General features: G+C 34.2%; 4 non-coding genes across 4 annotated transcripts; all 4 read left to right on the top strand.

The window, feature by feature from the left end:
- The first annotated feature begins 15302 nt into the window (after positions 1-15302).
- Positions 15303-15605, top strand: LOC149077148 (signal recognition particle RNA). Its single transcript, XR_016194226.1, has one exon.
- A 534-nt stretch (positions 15606-16139) lies between these two features.
- On the top strand, positions 16140-16431 carry LOC149077147 (signal recognition particle RNA). Its single transcript, XR_016194232.1, has one exon.
- A 2398-nt stretch (positions 16432-18829) lies between these two features.
- Positions 18830-19132, top strand: LOC149077146 (signal recognition particle RNA). Its single transcript, XR_016194230.1, has one exon.
- Positions 19133-19654: 522 nt separating this feature from the next.
- On the top strand, positions 19655-19949 carry LOC149077145 (signal recognition particle RNA). The gene has a single exon (XR_016194231.1).
- The last annotated feature ends 1451 nt before the right edge of the window (positions 19950-21400 follow it).

Genomic DNA, 21400 nt, shown 5'->3' with positions numbered 1-21400 from the left:
AAATTAGTTTTAAGATCGCAATTTCCCTCACTTTCCTTGATGAGGTATAATGAACGTAAGTATGAAAGCACATATTTTACTTGTGAATCCATATGGATATGTTACTATAATATCAATTACAACAATTGATTAATTTTCCATCCAGTTAGAATTGAATTATCAAGTCTGCCTGCAGACCACCTACGCCATCGCCGCGGACCATAGGTTGAGAAACGCTGCTGTAGGGTAATCGGGTTCTCATTATCGTTTGTAGTTGCGCAGGAAATTACGGAAGCAGTCAATAATGTCATTCTTGTGCAAACTACCGATGAATTAAATAATGCCATTCGGGCAGGAAACTACGGATACAGTCAATAATATCACTCTTGTGGTAAAAGGCCATATACTACTTGAATTTTACCGAGCGGTTTGCATTGCTAAACGAATTCTGCCTGAACACACTTTTTAAGACAATAAAGTATTTATATGGGGCTGTTCAAAATGTAATCAGAGAGATATTTTCGAACCACTCCGAAAATGTGATGGGTTTTTTTGGTAAATCGTTAGTTATTTGCAGAACCACGGATTTCGACTAATAACTCTGATGCAATAGCTATAATGACGATTACTACCGCGAATTTCGTTATTGAATCTTTAATGGGACGCCGATGCATTAATGTAAATACGGGTCTCTTTCAGAGCGTAAAACGAATAGTTACATGGGAACTAGTATTAAATCGTTTAAACGTAACGTTATCGTGTTCGAACATACGTGGTTAAATAGCTTGATCGGATGGCAAAGGTCACTGAATATGTTGTGATCTATCACAGCTTGATGATGGGTAGTGAGGATTTGTGAACATTCCATTAAATTACAGTTGAATTCCGTAATAACGGATGATGCATGAAATCTTGTCGTTGTAATCGAGATTTATACTTTTGTGTGACGTAAAACCTTTCTGAAAAAAAAAAGATAAATGTAATCTGATAAATGCAAAAAAACAGATAAATGCAATCTGAATCAAAAATTCTGTATATGAATTTGTGACATACAATTTCGTGTTATGATTAAGGTAACCATATTTGATCAAGTAAAATACGGAAAATCGGGGTATTATATGCCTGGGCACTTTACCAATTCTCGCTAAAAATTTTACCAGTTATCATCGAAGTTACCAAATGTTGCTTATAATTGACACTTGAAGAGAAATACATAGGGAAAATATGAAAATGGAAAATGTGTGAGATGAAACGCTACATCTACATATATAGTTAATATATATTATATATTTTTATAAAGCATCGTAAAGTTTATAAAGTATGCAAATGATTACTATGGTGTCGAAAAATAAAAATAAAATGACATGACATGACGTGTGTGTTTATAAAGGAAAAATTTGGGAAGAGCAAAATTACGGGAATATCCCGTTTACAGGTCATGTCAACAAGTCTGAGCGTCAAACATACAATTAACCTCATGGCATCGACACAATTATGACATCATACAATTAACCTACGTTATGACATCGACAAAGTTTAACAACAATATCCTCCATAGGAACCACTAATTATTGCAGAGAAAAAGATTTTTTTTACTATCGAAGTACTGCTGCCACCTATCAAATAAAAATAAATCGATATGTTGAAACTCTCGAAGTAAAATTGATTATTGGTTTTAAACTGGTGTGCAGCATGAAAATGAACGATATGTGGTATGATACAATACATTATTTGTTTTTTCACTCTATAATGGCGTAAATTTTATGTATCAAATACCGGTTAATGTTTTTAATAGTTATATATATATATATAAATAAAATTATTATCATTGCTTATCCTTGACCTACTGCTCATACTATAAAGAAAACCCCCCTACTGAGTCCGTACTTTGGGGGTTGAAATTTTCATGTGGAAAAGTAAATTATAAAATTGCATAAATATATACATATATATATATATATATATATATATATATTGCCTGAGTTTTTTTACGAAATATTCACGCACATTTTTCTTCTGGGCAAAAACGTTGGATTCGAAGTGATTCATTAATCTTCATGGGCAACGTAATTTATATTTCTGACACCCTCAAATGTTTTGGAGTAATCTTGACAAATGTCTTTCATTTACAAATCAATAAAATAAAAAAAATATAAATAATAAATTAAAACATGGATGTGTGTAATGATAATAATAAATAATTACCATGTAAATTATTTGGACCATTTTTTTTTCAAATTAAGATTTAGAAAATGTACTGTTTTTTGAACAATTAGTTGGTACATAACAATCTAACTATTTCCCGCTGCTTCGCTCACGTAAATTTGGTAATCCGAAAATTGCTTCCCCCCCCCCCCCCGTTATAACATTTGAAATTTTCATGACCCCATTGCGGGGGGGTTGAATTTCCAGAAATCCATCTTAGGCCGGAAGGGGATTACACTATAAAAGTTTGGCAAAAGTTCTTTTATAGAACTTATAAAATACAACCAATAAGCGTATGAGTTACATTCCAGAAAATGTGACATATGCATATTGGTTGAATTTTTTAAATTTTATGAAATATATTTAATTAAACTTTTATAGTGTGATCCCGGCCTTAGTGAGTCTATATTATAAAATGTTATACTGACCGAATTTCATAGTTAGTTTCAGCGGTTTCGGCTAAGCGATGATTGCCTCATATAAACTTTGAACCCTCTCGTGACCCCTTACGGGTCGCATTTCGAAAAACCCCTCCTTAGTGAGTCCTTACACAATAAAATTAACTACTGAGACAAAAGTTCATATTTATAGCTTCTGCGGTTTCGATGAACAGCAATAATAAATCAGCCAGGACATGTTATTTTATATACATGATGTGCTGTAAGTGCTTATGCGGCCCTTTATCTCATCAACCGTGAGTCGTAGAGGTGTATTCCAATTATAAAAAAGGCTTAAAATGCAAAAGTTATCCGGTATCAGCTTTAAGAGTGAGAATACAGTGTGCGACAAAATAAAATATCTCAATTTTTAAACGATCCTCCCCCCCCCCCTGCTCTATTTTATAATTACAATGTTGTTGCCCTGTATTACCTTAGGCCAACGGAAAAAATTTCATGTTTCTAAGTGCAATATTTGCTAAGATATTTGACTTCAAAAATTGGAGAAAGGTTATGAAAGAACAGCAAAACCTAACGAAATTCATTCCCTGATTTATGCTGTCCTTTCTCAACTTTTCTCCAATTTTTGCATTAGAATTTTTAAATTGCGCTTAGAAACTTGGAATTTTTTTGTGGGCCCCACAGGATAGACAGGGCAACAACTTTTTGATTGGAAGTTAGAGGACAGAGGGACCGTATAAAAATTTAGATATATATTTTTTTCAATACACTGTATTTCAACTCTCAAAAATAGGTACTGGATAATTTTTGAACGCCTGTTGAGCATTTTCTAAATTGAAACTGTACATCTAGGACGGATGGTTGACGAGACAAAGGCCGCATTAGCACTCACTGGACACCCTGTGTATATAGATTATCTAACCGGATACTTTAAAGTGGCGTCAGTAGTCAGAGGGTTAAAAGAAAGTATAAAAATGATATTCCGCAAATCCCGGAATTTCAGTGATAGGAAGGGATATTGCAATGAACGGCTTGTATTAGAAATTTCCGGATTCGTCAGATCGAAAAGCAACAAAATATGTGTCCTTATTCCTTTCATTTCACCCGACAGCGCTTTTATCGCCGTCTGAATCAGAAATCTTCTTCGGCATAAGTGCATTCTCGTGTGAGTTTTCCTACCGAATAGTACCGGAGAAAACAGCCGCCCACCACTCTTTTCTGGGTTAGAGAAGCCAATAAACCTTAGGGCCCCCACTGCTGCTGCGTGTGTGGCATTTGTATGTCCGACTATATGTCAATATCTAAAGGTCAATCCACTCGTGTCAAGCATACAACACTAAAATATACTCGGAGCGTTGTTGACGGGCTCCGGGGACAGCAGGGGCTTCCTCTGAGGAATGTATGTGTGTATGGATATATTCGCCGAGGGCGAAAACAACGGACTCCCTGGTCGAATGAACGGCCATTCGTCTATAGCCCTTGAATGTGCGTGCAGACAATAACAAATTCTTCTTCCAGTGTGCGGTTGAAGAGATTTCTCGAGTATTTGAGGTCACTTATAAACGATTTTTTTCCTCCATTGACGTACATTCCGCGCTCTTGATATAAAACGATTTTTTTTTCGTCATCTGTATTGATCAAATAAAGCCTATATATAGCTCGGGAAAGTCATATTTCAGAACAGTCTTACCAGGTGAGTTTGCCATAGAAATATTAATAACTTTTACCCATACGTATAAGAAACTGTCCAAGACGAATGTCACGAAACCGGCAAGAAGTTCCACCTAATTAAAGTTTTTTTGTCTTCCACTTTTGCTTCGATCAAATGAGAAACTTTCGAGTGGGCATGTTGAGATACAGTCGAAACCGTTCATAACGAAACCGGAAAAACAGCGAAACTGTTCGTTATAAGCCAAACTGTTCGTCATAAGCCAAACTGTTCGTTATAAGCGAAACTTCATTATATCCGTAGTGGCTTGAAAAATGATGTGTTTAATCGAAATAAAGCATTTCACGTGCACAATTCGTATTTTTCAGCAATCTTAAAATTAATAGATTGAAATAATACAAAAATAATAAAGATTAAAAATTTAATAAATATCTGACGTAATCGAATACCGTAATGTTGGGTTTCTTGGACCCAAAAAGTTGATATTTCTGTACATTTCTTTAGTTTTTATAATATTAAATATGTTATAAATATTAATATTTCGAACGCTAATATAGACCAAGAATGCATTTTAAAATCCCACAACCCTACGTCATTCAATCAACACATGGTTAGGTACAGCAGATATAGATGAAGAAATGTAAAAAAAAGTGAAATACAATGGAACCTCGTTTATACGTCACTCGGTTATACGACTTTCACGCGAAGTTTGGCTTTTTGGAAGTTTGGCTTGCAATTGGTTTATATACATTTAAATGTTAAAATATATAATTCATTTATTCGACGAAAAACCTCAATTATTCGATGTTTTGACTTCACGAGACTCGAACTCCGAATCATTTGAAAGAAACGTCCATCAAACTGACAAAATTAACTAACACGGAGAATTCTCAAGGTTACATTTTCATCTCTAATCAGCGTAAAGACATTTTTAAGAAAAAGAATATATTTGTGTATATATTGTGTATCGAACTTACGACGTAATATTACGTCAAAAACATTCAACGGGTTAAGTTTTAAAACTTCCTTTTACTAACTTCCTTTTCAAACTTGAAACATGTTTGGAGCCAATGAAGAAGGCTGGTATATAGTACTGCACTCACACTCAATGTACAGATCTACTTTTATCGAACCGATTGTCAAAAAAAAGGCGGGATTTTGGACCTGTACTGTTCTCCTCACCGATTCAATTGATTTATTCACTTCTGTCACACCATAGAAATTGATTTAGATATCTTCATCCTTCTAGAACCGGTTTCATTTGATCACCCCTAAAACAAAGTCTGCATTTCTCACACTCATTGGAGCAATTGCGAATATTTTGAACTTTAAATATCATAATTTTTAAAAATTGAATCTATAAATTATCCATTCTTCACCTACATATTCAAATAGTGCCATACAGAATGCTTATCATCTAATTATAATATGTCATGACTATACACCAAAAACCTTTCTGCAGTTAATTTAATGTTTTTCTATGCATACTGGATACGATCCAAAGAGAACTGAACAAACTTATTAAAATTTCCGGGCGCTACGAGAAATGGGCAAAATGTAATTAATATCGACCGTCTTTTGTCTCTCTCTCTCTCGTGCTCGGTTCGGGGCCAAAACTCGGCGCTAATCGACTCGAGTTTTCTCCGGGGGTAGATTTAACGCAAAGCGAACTGTGTTTGTTCTCGAAGAGATTTTACCCCCTTCGATATTTTAGAATTTCATTAATTTTGCAGTTTTATCTTTTGAACATTCTCGAGTATTTCTAGACTAAAACACAGCGGATCATGTATAAAACGAATGATGGAACTTTTTCCTTAAAATTGCTTCCCAAGAATCGATTTCATGTAAGAGAGGAATTCATTGGTTTCAAGTGAATTAGGAATTCGTTTTCAGAATTTAGTACGTCCAATATACAAAGAGTGATTATCAACCAGTGGTAAAACTTTTAAGAGATGACAGAACACACCAAAATAAACCCATATTGTGTATTTTTATTCATGGGCATGTATATGAGGTGTTTAGAATCTAGTGGTAGATTTATACACTACTAGCTGTTAACCGTGGCTTCGCTCGCGTGGATTTGGTAATCTGAAAATTACTTGGTGATGATTCGCCCATACGGCATTTGGACCTATCATGATCCCCTTGGTGGTTGAATTTTCAGAAATTCCGTCTTAGTGGGTGTCTACATTATAAAATATAATACTCAAGGTAGAGAGGAGATCTTAAAGCCCTATGTTTAACTTTTCAGGGAAGCAGTAGGCCTTCGGTTCCTATTCACGGACGACAACGCTCGTCCACAACGGGCTCACCTGGTCAGATTATCTGGAAAGTAAGAATATTTGGCATAAGGATTGGCCATCCAGCTCTCCTGACCTAAACCCTGAAGAACATGTCTGCGACGAACTTGGGAGGGCAATTTTACCTCGCAATCCCCCTCCGACAACCCTTCCGGAGCTGAGACCTGTGTTTCTGCAGAAGTAGGACTGATTGCCTTCGACACTCCTCAACTGCCTTGTGTCCAGTATGCCGTCGCGCTGTGCGACCTGCCTGACCGTGAGAGGGGACCATATTAGACTATTAGGATTTCGGATGTTCCTGCAATGATGAGCTTTATTGACAATTATGCGTGCGTACTATGACTTTTGTACGGTATATCTCTTTCTCTGTTATAACTGTGTATTCGTACCGAATTTCATTAAAATCTATCCAATTGTTTTTCGAAAATTCGACATAATGTGCTAATTTTCTCAATTTTGCACACGAGTGTAATTTGAGGACCGATAAAAAATAAACAGTAGAAATAATTTGCCTACCAGCAAAAAATGAATAAATGAAAGAAATAACGCACGGCCAGCTGTACAGGTATAACTGAGAGTGTGTAGGGGCTATCAGTTGACTTGCACAGGCGACCAGAAAGGGAATGTTTTTTTCAAATCAAATCAAATTTATTATCATTATACAAGTACATAAAATATGCAAAGCATATTTTTCTCATGAGGGCTTCTTCTTTGAGAACTGTTAAAAATAAAGAATTAACTGTAAACTCTCTGTTGCTTTCAACCATTAACACTCTGTAATGCATCAATAACCACCTACATAAATGAATGGAACCCAAACATGTCACTTATGCCCTCGCATTGCTACACAGAAAAGGCTGTTTCAGTAAATGTTATCTGATTGAAATACCCATTATACTACATGAGTGATTTTCCAAATTGCGATCCTCAGATATTTCTAAATAGTTTAATTTTATTACTTTTCATTTCCACCTGTAACTCACGTTTATAATGCCGCTCTCAAGATATTTTCGTTGAAGTATCGATAAGTGATCCGTATAAATCTTCCGGTTTGTGATAGCCATATGTTTTCCGAGAGGATGGAAGTAACATCAATTTTTTTAAGACCGAACCACATAAAAAAAAACGAGAAAGCCTATACGGCTTTTAAAAATATAACTTTTTTTTTTGCAAACAGCACTAAAACTTACCTCAAGGCACTTCGTGGTTATTGAAAAACTCCAGAACATAACTTCAAAGGTCAAAATATGGCGACGAAGAAGAAGATATGGGGAAAATAATATATCTGAAGTGGTCTGAAGATTTGATATTTTCGACAGAAAATTTTCGAGAATCACTGAAAGCTTATTTCCTTTCTTATCTATATCTTATCTTACTTTTTTCTGGAGCCATGGTGAATCTTTCACTTTCTCCTTTAAGAATTTATTTTTTCTCTTCCACTTTCTGCTTTTTTTCCATCTATTCGAAATGCTATCTGGCTGTCAGCTTCCATTATTGTCAACCACGAAGAACTTTCGCCTGACCCTGAGTATGTTCCTGAGCGTGATGATTCGGTTTCCGAACAGACTTCTGCTCTTTTTCCTTGGAATTCTTCTACTGCTTTTATTCTGCTTTCTGCTCCTTTTTTTATATTTGCAGTCTTATTTTCACTTCTTGCACACAATAACAGAAGAGCTAATTCAACGAAGAACCTTTTACTTACTTCGAAGAAAAGTAAATGCACTTTGGGTACATTACGAGTATTACCAACGCTGATGTTAAGTGATGATGAGCCAGAGATGCACAATCAAGAGAGGGTTGAACGGTATAACTTACATATTTACGAAAAAAAAAAACTATCTTACGAATATTAATTTTTTCTGAAACTCGACGACTCCATCAGCAGGTATTCATTTCACATGAATTCAAAGACTGATCAAACTACTCACTCCAAACGTGTCAAATGTACAGAATGATTCTCAGAAAAGCCAACGATACCTAAAACTACTAAATAAATTAATTAGTTTTAGGCTCACAAGCAATATTGTCAATAGGATTATCCGTTTTCGGAGCAAAAAAAAAAGATAAATATGAGAGATAATATATTGCGGATAGGAAACAAAGCGATGGAACGCGTAACTGGAATCAAACAAAACTATAAGCAAGATAATTTGTTTCTCAAAGCAACGAAGAACATGATTTATTAACGGGAACACAGTTTGAAATGAGTAAAAAGAAAGATAAATAGGATAACACTCTCATTGGCAGTGAATAAAAAAAATTGATAAATAAGATAATATGATTTGTAAGCACCCAAAAAAAAGAAGAAAGAAAAAAGAGCTAATATAAACAGTTTGCAGTGAATAAAACGCTGCTGTGGTCGTCGAGTGTTCATAGTGACGGACTCGCATCGTGCGGACCCGGGTTCAAATCCCACCGCCTTCACAGATGGCAGCACTGTGTAAGTATTACAAAGTATTACACAGTAACAAACTTTACGTTAGATTCAGAACACATACGCGCATATATCTACTGGTCCGTTAGAGATTCCATACAGGAACATAGACGAGACGCATGTGCGGTTTAGTAGTAGTAATTGTGATCAAAAAGAAAGGATAAACAAGATACGTTTCTTTGTAACCACCCAAAAAATCAGCTTATTATAGTTTTATTCCCCCCCCCCCCCGAACTTTTTTGTGTATTGGTATTAATACAAAAGTAAATCTATAGGATAATAAGGATAATATCTATATATAAATACGCGTCTTTATCCATATTGATCTACAAAAATAATGAAACAACAATTTGTTGTATCGTAATTTCTTCACATCGCTATTTTCATTAAAAGACGCTGGCTTGCTATCTGCATGTGTATATTTAATTGACCAATCGTGAAATTTTAATTAAGGAATAAGAGGGGTTGTTGGTCATGATTTCTTTTATGAAAAATGACACTATATGTACTTTCATATCTACGTTATTTCTTATATATATATATTTATATATATATATATATTTTAATAATTGCTTTATTAATTTGTTTGGAAAATATTAATTTTCATCCCATGCGCTCAGAAAGAACTGCAAATAAAATACGATTCTGTGTTCAGATATTCTGATGTTTTTTTAGCGAACCATTCCCGAATTATAAGAGGAAAATTGTGCTAGTTGTGTTACGGAAATTGTTAATTTTCTTTACAAAAATATATTGAAATTTACAATATTTCTTATTGTATTTCTTCATTTTTTGTGGAGAGGCGATTCTCTATACAATAAAAAACTTTGCAGCTGAAAGCTATCCTTAAACTTAACGAACTTATACGCAATGGAAAATTCGACATACTTTGATAAAAACCAAAAAAAATAACAAACAACTTCTCTCTCTCTGTTTAAGATTAAACAAAGGAATTAAAAAACAATTATTGGCAGTCAGAAGATTTTCCTCCAAAATCCATCAAGTGCACATTTCCAAAAAGAAAGAACACTAAATAAAAATATCCAGCACTAAAAAGGGTTATTGATATCTTAAATCCTATCGTCAATATTTCCAGACAGTGTCTGGGCAATCCATCTTGGAAAATAGGAAAAAAAAAACCCCGAGTTTTCATGGCATTATTTTAAAATTAATAGTTTTGCCTTGTGAAAATCTCAAAAAAAACTTCCATTCAATACTTTCCGGTCAAGAATAAAGCAAGTTTTGTTTTTTGAAATAAAAACAAAACGTCAATGTCTTTTCAGAATCAGCTTTCTGGAAAGTTTTTGTTAAGAAAAAACACAAGAAAATTCAAGAATAAAAAAATACACCTGATGCAGGAGAAAAAGGAATTCCCTCATAAAATACGGGATGTGAATAAAAACATCAGCAAATAAAAGTGATAAAGCAACACTGGTGTTTATTTTTCTTAACGCCAATGCGTTACTTTTTTTTTTTTTGCGCTGCACTAAAATGGATTGCTTCCTCGTCAATTTAATCCTTTACCTGCTACGGATAATCCGAGATCTCACAAAAATTCCAGAAACTTCCTATACAGAAAGAATGTGGAAAAAAAAAAATTATGTGTTGGAGGAAATCAATAATGGAGTTATTTATCGATAAATTGACTTACCTTCATTTCGATGAATGTAGAGAGGTTTTTCTCTATTTTTCTACCATCCATTACTACAGTATAGAATAATGACTTAAGGATAAACAACATCTTATATAAGTAATGGTGTCTCACAAACTTATTACTTCGCACAAAAGATAAGAATACTTTCGAAACAACATTCGATAAGTTTTCGTAATACATATTTATATAAAAAAGTAATACGATTATCAGGATTTAGAATGTTTTTTTTTTTCCGGGAAGAAAATCTTATAAATCCCGAGAACGTAATTTACGTTGGGATTTCAAATTTTGCTTGAGATTTCATCATCATGTTATCGAATATATTTTATAAATTTTTGAGAAAACTTTATCGTCACATATGTTGTCTTGAATGTACTTTGGAGGATCTGCTACTTGAGTCTATAGAGTAGTAACAAAGAAAAAAATGTGTCTGTCCGTTCGAGCACTTTAAAAGTTGTTGAGTACTCAGTGGAGCTTTGCTTTTTTTTTAATGCGTAAATATATTAAATTTCAAAGAAAGTCAAATAACAAAAAAGAATATTCTTTTACGGGAAATAAGAGGAACAAAAGAATGGGAGGAATGTTCGTGAGTACCACTTGGGAAATTCTGTTAAAATATTTGTGGAGATATTTCTTTTGTCGTCGCAATAAGAGTGTTTGGTTTTCGGTTTATACAGCTGTGGATAAAATTTTTTCGCTTTTATACGAATTTCGAAACATTTTCTTACACGCAGATACATAATTTTTGATTTTATTGTGGAATGAAATTGTTTAAATTAGTAACGGAAAATTGATATGAAAATGATTTTTCTGTAGAAATATGGAGAAAGCAGAAAATAATAATAATAAAAGCGAATGTTGGAGTTGACTATTCCACCGTTAAGTCTGAAGCATGAACTTTAACATGTGTATTCAAGTCCGCTTATAGCGAAATCAGATACAAATACAATACAAATACAACGCCACAACAGGCAAATTGCCCAACGAGGTGGCTGACTTAAGAACATCATGGATCCCCGAGCCATTCTTTGGAGGCCCTACCTACTACTGCTACACCACACATGCACCCCGCCCACCCCCCCCGCGGAACCCCCAACGAATCGGTACATGCGGGAATGTGCGTGTACGTGTAGTGAAACCTGACGTGAAGTTTTTTGTTTCTCTGTAATGCTTGTTATGTGTAGTGTGTAATGCTTGTTATGTGTAGTGTGTAATGCTTGTTATGTGTAGTGAAAGACACAGAATAGATGTTACGAAGTATCGGTTATAACGAATTTTCTACCGTCCTGGTGAACATCCAATACAACAGTTATGTCAAAAATATCGCTTATAACTAATCGCCATATTTATGTGAGTGAACATTGAATACAATAAAGCTCCCTGCAAGAATGATAATTTAATTCATAGGATTACATTTTATGAAATCCAAAGGTCTCTTTGAGAAATAAAGTGCGAATGCGAAATACTACAGTAAAACTTGGTTAATTCGAATTTTTTTTCGAACTCACCCCTATCTTGAGTTTTCTATCCACTTTAATGTGAAAATTTCTTGTTCAATTACCTTTCTTCGAGTGTTTTGCAAATTCGAAGTTGGAGGGGGGAAAAATATCATTTTTGTGGGAGTACATTTAGTTTGGAAAAATTCCTACAAAAAAAATATAAATACAAATACAATGCCACAACAGGCAAAATGCCCAACGAGGTGGCTGAGAAAAAGATGCCCATAACAAGTATGGGTGTCATATATTACTAAAATACAGCAACCCAATTAAAAATGCAATCACAAAAATTATAAACAACATGTATACTAAATTGTATACATTACATGCATACTGCTATAGAAATACATGATAAGATATTACAAATACAATGCAATTACACAATGTCCATAAAATATATTTATGGTTGTTTCATTCTAAGTATGGATGGCTTCTTGATTTACCCCAACATGTTTATCGTATTTCTTTTTGAACGTGTCAATTGTGTTAGAATTTAATACCCCCGGGTGTAAGTTATTTCATTTATTAACAACCCTGGAGAAAAATTCCCTGCGACCCCATAAGAATTCAGACTTTGTTTTATTTGACCAAATTGATAAACAACAGGTTTTCAAAAACAAATAAAAGTTTGGGAATTCTGTTTTTTCTACTCTTTTTTCAATAATTAATTACCCATTTTAACATTGTTCAACTGAAGTGCATCGAGAGCGTGATTCAACCTATGGATCAAAGTGTATCATTCAAAATCTGATTATATCGTCATTAAAAGCATGGAAAGCATTGGAAAGTACAGTCTCTCTGTGCGTAAACTTTAATGAAAGTATATTTCTTTGATAGCACAAGAATGGTAAGCAGAATTTGAGAAACGGTTTCGACACGATGATTATGAGTTGTTTCCGTGAATCAGGTTTTAAGAATAATCAAGAAATTCTGCAGTGATTCTGATTTCAGAACAGTGCAATAACATATCAGCTAAACCTAGTTATTATTACGGGCCGGAGTTTCAGGTAAAATGCCATAAATGCTTTCTTTGCCTAATTTTTTAACTTTTTTTCATTGCTGTCGTAAATTCCTATTTCGATATTGTTTTATGTTTATTCGCGAATCTTGGAAGGCACATTTTATGGAGCTTGTATGTTTTTAGCATTGAGAACTTCAAAAGGATTATTATTATTATTTTAATTTGTTTTCAACCCTTACCATTAAGAGGCTCGATCGATTGCCCTCCAGATGGAAACGTGTTTCCGCAACGAGTCGATTGCCCCCTCCTATTTCCATCAAAAAAATGTGTTGATTCACCTGCCGGAAAAAAAATTGTACTAGCGTTGACTTCAAACATAAATTTCTGAATTGATGAATATTATAGAAATATGTTTAAGATCCATTTTTTTGGTGAAATTTATGTTTTAAGTTATTATTTTGACAAAATTCATTCTAGCTGAATTCAATTATAAAGAAATTTAATGCAGTAAAATATCAGTTAATATAATTTTTTTTATTTTAATTTTGATCGGTGGACAACATTTTTTTTTCATTTACAGTTGGTATAAGTTTCGATTGTGTACGCGTAGTTTTGGTTTCCAGTGTCATCTATCTTTGAATATTACTTTATAATTTTACACGTATAAATTTAGGTCGTATTTTTTACACAATCCATTTTTTTATCCGAGAAATCAATTTCTTAATAATTTACGGAATAATTGATTATTTTCATAAGTTGTACCCACTTATAAAATATTCAGATATGGTGAAATATCGGAAAACGCGATGTTTCTTGTGCTATACGATGTTATCTACAGCTAGATGGTAATTTCTAGCTACAGATAGCGCTGGTTTTGTTCATTCTCAGCTCAAATAAAGAGGGATGGGCAAAACAACCACAGTTTCGTTCAGGTCAGCGTTTCTTAATCTTTGTGAACCCCAGGATCAAGAAAATGCCTGTAACAGTTCAATGGATCACTTACGGTAGTGATTTTTTATATTTTGCCACCCAAGGGTCCTCAAAAAGCTCCTCAAGACTGGACTAATTATTAAGATTTCAAGTATCTTTTTGTAATATATATAACTTCATATTAGTTTTATTTGTTTTCATCCCTCTCCCCTCACAATTGTGAAGTTTTATTGTAGCCCTATGAACTGAACTATTTCCACGCAGTTTTTTAATACTCCTGTTAGTGATTTTTTCCCCTTACACATAGAATGCATCTTTCTACTATAAAGATGTAAGAGGGAAAGAGAGCACATAAGAGAGTGAGGGGTGAAAAGAGACTAAAAACTTATTTATCTATTTATTTCTATTATATACTGTTTTTCCCCTTTATATTTTTTCTACCTTTTCTTCTGATTTTTCCGTTCTAAATTTTTCTAACGCGCAGTTAGGTTAGGAAAAGATAACTAGATTTACTGCAGCTTCATCAAATAGAGTTCCTCGAAATTTGTTGCCAAAAGATTGTAGGTGAAGTGATTAAAGTGTTACCTATTTACGTTTCCATCACAAGTTATGGTACGAACATAATGCGTGCTGGTTTGCGATTCTGCGAGTCGGCGCCGTTACAGATTTGATAGAAAAAATTTAGGGATCTAATATCATTAATGGCGACGACTCTCGGAATTCAAAACCAGCGTGCACTATGTTCGTACCCCCTACATATATATACCGTTCCGATACTCGGACATAATGAAAAAAGTGGCAACAATACGCAAACTGACCTATTACATGGCTGAAGAAATCTTCCCTCAAAAATTATGAATGTCAAATACACTATACATTAAAAAAATTCAGTAACCCAAAATAATAATCTTATGTCCTGACTCGAAAATAGGCTGTATTCTTACCTATAAGATATCAATGGATTCGGCATACAAAATCGGCAATCGGCATACAAATTGCTTTTTTTTCTAAAATGAAATAAGAAATTATTTCGAGTCACTGATTTTTAAAAAAAAAGTCAACGCGTGAGTCAAAATTCACGATATTCCCGTGATTAAAATTTTGGCAAAATCCACATTGCCCCTACAATAACGAAGTTACCGAATAGCATTAAAAAAAGTATATTATTTTCGCATTCGTTGATGTAAATTTCCGTGAAGAAATTATTACAAGTTGCGGGCTAAAATTTTGTCCAATGTGAGCATTACATACGCTAAATAAGCTTCGGCAACCGGCTGCGAATGGTGGCGTGTTCGTGTAACCCGGTTACTGTGGGAGCCGGAGCTGGCGGATGACTTGAGGTTGGGGTTTCTTAGCCCGTGTAGTCCTATGGCGATCGGGCGTCCATGCTAAGCTCGGTGTCGATATGGCTGCAACGGGGGAGCCCGTTGTGACCAGGTCGAACGCTAAGGAGGAGCGAACCGGCCCAGGGCGGAAACGCAGCAGGCAAAAGTTCCCGCATCGTGCAGTAGTGGGACAGCGCCGGTGAGTAGGCTACTGGGGTTGAGCCAGCCGAAATAGTCGGACCCAGCTCTTTTTTTCTCAGCAACAATAAAAATACTGTTAGGCATATATATATATATATAATTATTATTATATATTATAAAAAGATCTTTTAAAAAACTTGAAAAAACAACCAAATAAGTCTATTGATTACATTCACTCGGATGTAACGGACAAGTTTATTGGTTGAATTATAGTTAAGTTTTGTGAAATATCTTTTGCCAAACTTTTATAGTATTATCCCGTCCTTAGATCAGTTTGAAGATTTACAGTTTCTTATTGATTTTTAGAAACTACGCACTATATAGATAAGGAATATCATAAGCAACAAAGTACCACAATGCTGATTAAATTAATTTAATTTTTGTTGTGATTTAATGAAGTCGAACATGACAGATCTAAATATCGAAAACATGATAATTAAATATTGAAAACACGGAAAGCGAGTAATATACAAAAATATCAATAATTTTCGTATTCAAAACACGTCGATACAGATCAAAAATACGTATTCCGTAAAAACGAGATTAATTTTTTGTCGAATGTGAGCAGTAAGCATTGGCAACCGGCTGCGAGCAGTGACGTGTTCGTGCAACCCAGCGTCTTCGGGAGCTGTCGGATGACTTGAGGTTGGGTTTTTTAACCCTGTGGGCCTATGTCCATCGGGCGTCAGTACTAAGATTGATGTCGATATGGCTGCAACGGGGAATCCCGTTGCGACCAGGTCGAATGCTGAGGAGGAACAAACCGGCCCAGGGTGGAAGCGCAGCTGGCAAAAGTTCCCGCATCGTGCAGTAGTGGGACAGCGCTTGTGAGTAGGCTGGTGTTGAGCCAGCCAAAATAGTCAGACCCAGCTCTTTTTCAGAAATAATAAAAATACTGTTAATATAACATATATATATATATATATATATAAAGATGAATTATTATAAAAGAAAGGTATTTTTTAAAACACTCGAAAAAAATGAAACTACCAAATAAGTCTATTGATTACATTAACTCGGATGCAATCGATACGCTTATTGGTTGAATATTTTAGTTTTGTGAAATATCTTTTATCAAACTTTTATACTGTTATCCCGGTTTTGCTATAAAAGTTTGATAAAAATACAACCAATAATCGTACCGGTTATATTCGCGCAAATACAACCGACATTGTTATTGGCTGCATTTTTAAGTTTTATAAAATAACTTTTATCAAACAAAATTTTATAGCGTAAACCTGGCCTTAGGCCGGGATTACACCATAAAAGTTTTATAAAGTTTTTTACAAAACTTGAAAAATTTAACCAATAAGAAGATCGGTTACATTCGTGCAAATGTAACTAATAGGCTTATTGGTTTTTTTTTGTTTTGTAAAATATCTTACTTTTATAGTGTAATCTTGGCCTTATATCAATGTGAAGCTTTACAGTTTGCTATTAATTTTTGGGAACTATGAACTATCTAGATAAGGAATATCATAAAAAACAAAGTAACACATACACACAATGCTGATTAAATTAATTTATTTTTTGTAGTGATAGGTCGCAACGAGTTATGGTGAACGGGGAATTCTCTGGTTGAACAGACGTCACAAGTGGAATTCCTCAAGGAAGTGTCCTTGGACCCATACTTTTTTCACTTTTTATCGATAAACTCGATCAGGGTATCGATGGGATTACTAGCAAATTCGCAGATGATGTAAAGCTAATGGGGGTAATCGGGAATCAAAACGATAGGGAGTTGCTCCAGACCAACTTAAACAGGATTGGAGCATGGGCAAATGAATGGAGCATGACGTTTAGCGTTGATAAGTGCATGGTCGCTCATTTTGGTTCGAACAACCCACGGTTCTCTTACGAGTTGAATGGTGTCACTATCCCGGATGCAACTTGGGTCACCGATTTGGGAATTCTCATTGACGAGCGGCTTAGGTTTTCTGAACATTGTTCAGCGGTGGTCAAAAAAGCGAATAGAATGCTTGGTCTCATTTTCAAAAAAGTCTCTTCGCGTTCTCCTAAAGTCATTCTTCCGCTTTTTTGAGGCTTAGTTCGTCCTGGACTGGAGTATGCTGTAAGGTTTTGGAGACCATACATACAGAGGGACATAGACTTGGTTGAAGGGGTGCAGAGAAGAGCTACGCGTGTCCTTATTGGCACACAGGGCTTGAGTTATGAAGAGAGACTTCATTTTTTGAATAAGTTCACATTGGATGAACGCAGGTGTCGAGGAGATATGATCGAAGTGTTCAAAATTTTCCATGGGATGGATAGGATGGACCATGAACTTTTAGTACACCGCCAATCGACTGCTTTTACAAGGGGACACCAGTATCGATTGGTGAGGGACAATGCAAGGCTATGGTGTCGCAGGGGATTTTTCTCTAACAGGATTGTTAATAAATGGAATAGCTTACCCCCGGACGTAGTAAATTGTAACACAATTGACACGTTTAAAAAGAAATACGATAAACATGTTGGGGTAAATCGAGAAGCTACCCATACTTAGAATCAGACAACCATAAGTATTCTTTATGGGCATTGTATAATATTTTACCATGTGTATATATTGTTTATAATTTGTGTTAATTGCATTTTTAATTGGGTTGCTGTTTTTTTTTTAAATATATGACATCCATATTTTTATGGGCATGTTTTTCTCGGCCACCTCGTTGGGCATTTTGCCTGTTGTGGCGTTGTATTTGTATTTGTATTTGTATTTAATGAAGTCGAACATGACAGATCTAAAAATCGAAAACATGATAACTAAAGATTGAAAACATGGAAAGCCGAGTAGTATATAAAAATATACATTAGACCGGGATTGCACTATCAAATTTTGATAAAAATTCTTTTATCAAACTCGAAAAATGCAGCCAATAAGATTATTGGTTGCGTCTGCTAGAATGTAGCCGATGCAATTATTGGTTGCATTTCTTTGGAGTTTGATAAAATAACTTTTATCAAAATTTTATAGTGTAATACCCACCTTATTTTCGTATTCAAAACACGTCGATACAGACTAAAAATACGTATTCTGTGAAAAGTGTTGAATGTGAGCATTACATACATTAAAAAAGCTTTGGCAACCGGCTTGCGAACGGAATCCACATTCCCCCTACAATAATGAAGTTACCGAATAGCATTAAAAAAAGCATATTATTTTCGCATTCGTTGATGTAAATTAAGAATTTTCCCTGAAGAAATTATTACAAGTTGTGGGATAAATTTTTGTCCAATGTGAGCATTACATACGCTGAATAAGCTTCGGCAACCGGCTGCGAACGGTGGCGTGTTCGTGTAACCCAGTTACTTTGGGAGCCGGAGCTGGCGGATGACTTGAGGTTGGGGTTTCTTAGCCCATGTTGTCCTATGTCGATCGGGCGTCCATGCTAAGCGCAGTGTCGATATGGCTGCAACGGGGGAGCCCGTTGCGACTAGGTCGAATGCTAAGGAGGGACGAACCGGCCCAGGGCGGCAACGCAGCAGGCTAAAGTTCCCGCATCGTGCAGTAGTGGGACAGCGCCTGTGAGTAGGCTGCTGGCGTTGAACCAGCCAAAATAGTCAGACCCAGTGATTTTTTTCAGCAACAATAAAAATACTGTTAGGGATATACTTATATATATATTATTACAAAATTAGAGAGAGAGACCTATTTTTGTGTAATAAACAAAAATAACCAAATAAATCTATTGATTACATTCACTCGGATGTAACACTCTTATTGGTTCAATTTTTTGCCAAACTTTTATAGTATTATCCCGTCCTTAGATCAGTTTGAAGCTTTACAGTTTCTTATTGATTTTTACTAGAAACTACGCACTATCCACATAAGGAATATCATAAGCAACAAAGTAACACAATGCTGATTAAATTAATTAATTTTTTTTAGTGATGTAATGAAGTCGAACTCGAGACATCTAAAAATCGAAAACATGATAATTAAAGATTGGAAACACGGAAAGCGAGTAATATATAAAAATATCCATAATTTTCGTATTCAAAACACGTCGATACAGATTAAAAAAACGTATTCCGTAAAAACGCGGTTAATTTTTGTTGAATGTGAGCATTACATATGCTAAATAAGGTTCGGCATCTGGCTGCGAACCGTGGCGTGTTCGTGTAACCCAGTTACTTTGGGAGCCGGAGCTGGCGGATGACTTGAGGTTGGGGTTTCTTAACCCATGTTGTCCTATGTCGATCGGGCGTCCGTGTTAAGCTCGTTGTCGATATGGCTGCAACCGTTGCAGCCAGGTCGAATACTAAGGAGGGACGAACCGGCCCAGGGCGCGAAACGCAGCAGGCAAAAGCTCCCGCATCGTGCAGTAGTGGGACAGTGCCTGTGAGTAGGCTGATGGTGTTAGGCCAACCAAAATAGTCAGACCTAGTTCTTTTGAGTGATAAAGCATTTTCATGCCTGCATAATGTAAATATATAATGCGTTAATTTTTTTTTGCCTGCGTGTATTTCTAGTTATTAAATTCAAATTTACTGATTTCGGTTTGATTTATACCGTCTGTATAGATTTTTAGAAATTACACACCATCTATATGAGGAATGTTATGAACGGCAAAATAACACAACCGATTAAATTAATATATTTTTTATTGTGATTTAGAGAAATTGAAACATGTCCTGAAAGTTAAAAATATGATAATCAATGACTGAAAACATGGAAATTAATGATTGAAAATATGTAAATTAATGATTGAAAATATGTAAATTAATGATTGAAAATATGTAAATTAATGATTGAAAATATGTAAATTAATGATTGAAAATATGTAAATTAATGATTGAAAATATGTAAATTAATGATTGAAAATATGTAAATTAATGATTGAAAATATGTAAATTAATTATTGAAAATATGTAAATTAATTATTGAAAATATGTAAATTAATGGTTGCAAACATAAACACGGAACGAAAGATTGAAAACATGAAAGTTAGAGATTGAGAGAAATCACGAAAATTAAAGATGTCAAAAACATAAATTAAAAGAAATAATAATAAAAGCCACTTGAAATAAAAAAAAAGATAAATAAAAATACATAAAACTTTATTTTTGTTGAATTTTTTCAAATTTTTATTGATAATAATGATTGAGATAAAATATGTGCAATTATTATTATAGGACATTTAATAGAAGTTAAAAAAAACTAATTGATGAAAAAATTATAATTTTTCCACAAATATTGTGCCAACCCAAAATAAATAAAACAAATAAGACATTTGCATTATAATTCATATAATATCTTGATGAAAAATTTATAGTTTTTAATATTAGAATTTTCACCCACAAACACAAAATAAATAAACGTTTTCACGGTCATTATATCCCGGAAACCGAAGAAATGTTTAAAAATAAAATCGGAGTTAGATCCAAAAATGAAAATAAAAAGCACATGACCTAACTTCTGCAACGTTAGTTCTGATCGCCTGTTAGAAAATTTTTTTATCAAATATGTATTTTTTAAACACTTTTTTAACAAGTTTTGAATATTTCACCCAATTTAAGCATTGTCATGATAATTATTCTAATTTTTTTCTTATTTATGGTTTTCTCTAATTTTTTCTTCAAATTAATTAATGCGATTCTAGTTCTTTTGGAAGGAACAGGTATAATTACTTGTTTTTCTTTTGAAGAAAAAATAATGAAAATAAGTAAAAAAAATGAAGCTAAAAAAATTGTGTTTTGCCCGCTTTAATTTGCATAATCTCTCGAAGTATACCTTTAGTTCATTAAAACATTATTAATATAAAGCAAATGTTTTTTTCCCATTATTTTTTACTGCTATATACGTAAAGCAAAAAAAAAAACCATGACAATTATGATATTTTTT

Source organism: Pholcus phalangioides, unplaced genomic scaffold, assembly GCF_987345545.1.
Source record: "Pholcus phalangioides strain wild (caught in Gottingen) unplaced genomic scaffold, Ppha-v1.0 ptg000015l_1, whole genome shotgun sequence".
Classification (NCBI taxonomy): Eukaryota; Metazoa; Arthropoda; class Arachnida; order Araneae; family Pholcidae; genus Pholcus; species Pholcus phalangioides.
This window is presented reverse-complemented; position numbering and strand designations above follow the sequence as displayed.